The sequence below is a fragment of the Microtus ochrogaster genome, chromosome 21 (assembly GCF_000317375.1).
Source record: "Microtus ochrogaster isolate Prairie Vole_2 chromosome 21, MicOch1.0, whole genome shotgun sequence".
NCBI classification, from domain to species: Eukaryota; Metazoa; Chordata; class Mammalia; order Rodentia; family Cricetidae; genus Microtus; species Microtus ochrogaster.
In genome coordinates this window covers 3,099,776-3,102,200 of record NC_022022.1, presented here as the reverse complement: position 1 = coordinate 3,102,200, position 2,425 = coordinate 3,099,776, and positions in this window count along the sequence as shown.

Sequence of the window (2,425 nt, the reverse complement as noted above, 5' to 3'; positions counted from 1 at the left end):
GAGGAGGAGGAGGAGGAGGAGGAGGAGGAGGAGGAGGGAAGAGGTAGAGAGACAAAAAGCTGCCTCTTCAGAAGTGGGGGAGAGAAGAGGATTGAGGCAAGCTTGTCTCAGTGGGCAGAGAGGTTGGGAGTGGGCAGAGCTTGTCACTTAAAGGGACAGAGTACTAACAAGGAAGGCCAGCAAAATCATAACACCATTCTACTCTCTTACCCCTCTCCCCAACTCCCTCTGGAACGCTTCTTTCTAACACATCCCTTCCTGGTTCTGTTTTTTGAGACATGATCTTCTGTAGCCCTGGATGGCTTTGAACTCCTTCTGTAGTAGAAAGGATCCCAAAACTCCTGAACCTCCTAATTCCACCCCCCAATGCTGAGTTTATATGATGTACTATATTGCTCTGTTTACAACCAACTAGTTTCTTAATTTTAAAATTATTCTTATTGTATGTGCATGTTTTGCCTGTATGTATGTCTGTTTACCTTCTGACTGTGCTCATGGAGGCCAGAAAAGGGCACTGGACATGTCAATTCTGAGAACTGAACCTGGGTCCTCTTGAATGGCAGCTATTAAATGGTAAGCTCTTTCTCTAGCCCTAATTTCTTAAGTTCTCTCTCTGCTTGTTTTATAGTAATTTATTCAGCATAACATATCCCGAAATCTTGAAATAAAGCTCCTTAATACATATGATGTTATAAAGCAAAGTGAGACATTTCATCCTATGGTGATCCCTTGCTTGTGCTCTAACAAATAAAGCTTGCCTGAAGATCAGAGGGCAGAACTAGCGGCTAGTTAACCGTAGAGGTCAGGCAGTGGTGGCACACACCTTTAATCCCAGCACTAGGGAGGTGGAGACAGGAAGTGATATGGCTGGACAAAGAGAGGAATGTAAGGAAGGAGGAGACAGGAGCTCAGCCAATGTCAAGCTGAGGAGTTGGCTGGGTAAGATGGCTGTGGCTTGCTCCTCTGTTTCTCTCATCTTTCAAGCTTTTAGCCCTGTATCTGACTCCGGGTTTTTATAAATAAGACCAATCAGATTCATATTACACCATTCTGTAGGAAACTTCCTTAAACAAGTAAACACCTGAGAAGCTTCAGGAAGTCCTTAAAACTGACCAGATGCACTTGGCCCCTCCTCCCTCACACTTACTAAGCAGTAAGGACTACTGTGAGCAGGTGGCAAACAAGCTGAGCTGCCTGGGACAGGTTCCCACTATTATTCAGATTCCCGGAAAAGGTGGAAACCAGCCAAGGGGCCTGGAGGACCCACTCCAGCTTGTCCAGTGGACTGCAGGTTTCCAGCTTAGGTGAGCTGTCCCTGATGCCGAGGTGCGCTTTGGTGATGCAGCTGTCTTTGAGTCATTTCTGTTCCTGTAAGTACCCCTCATTCATGGGTCTGTTAATGATTCCAATAAAAGTTTACCAAGATGGGTTTTGGAGGAATCCTTACTTTGGTCAGTCATTGGTTCCCTATCCGGTGTGAGAAGATGACATTTCTTCACATCTTCCCAGAAATAGTGTTACACAATACAACAAAACTGGAAACCCTGAGTTTGTCGGGGTTTTTTTTTGTTTGTTTGTTTGTTTTTGTTTTTTGGCTCCCAGGTGACTGTAAATAGTTAGAGTTGACATAAATGCACAAACATAGGCAAGCTACTATTATCATTGCTATTGTCGTCCTCTGGAGGTAGGCGCTCACTGTCTAGCCCTTGGCTGATCTAGAAGTCACTATCAGATAAAACTGGTCTTGAGCTCACAAAGGTCACCTGCCTCTGCCTCTCTGGGGTTAGGACTGAAGGCATGAGCCACCAGGCCAGGCAAATCACAGACAGTCTGTAGCGGAGGGTAGCTTTCTGGAGTTTGCCATATTCTAAGTGAAAGCACAGAGAGTAACTGCAAAAATTGAGTGCTTTAGTTTGAGAGGAAGCAGAAGTTGGGCTCAGTTGCCTTAAGCACTGCAAAGTGTTTCCTGATTGTGTTGCAACACTTGGAGGTTGTTTGAAAAGTTTTCAATAATGGGTTAGAATTTTTTTTTATGACTAGTGAAAAAAATCATGTGTTGGAAAATAAACTCTTGATGGTCAAGGCATTTATATCAATTTGGTCTTCTACAAAATCTTTTAAAAATCTCTCTATCATCTACCTACCTACCTACCTACCTACCTACCTACCTACCTACCTACCTATGTATTGTATATATGGGGCTGAGTATATGTGTGTACAGCACCTGTGTTCAGTGTCCTTGGGGATCAGAAGACTTCAGATCTCCTGGGACTGAAGTTACAAGCAGTTGTGGGGCACCATGTGGGGGTTGGGAACAGGTCCTGGGTGCTCTTAACCTCAGAATCATCTCTCTATCCCCCTCAGAGAAAATATTAATGCTGTTTTTGATAACAGAAAATGTAGCTTTGGAATTGAAAAGATGACT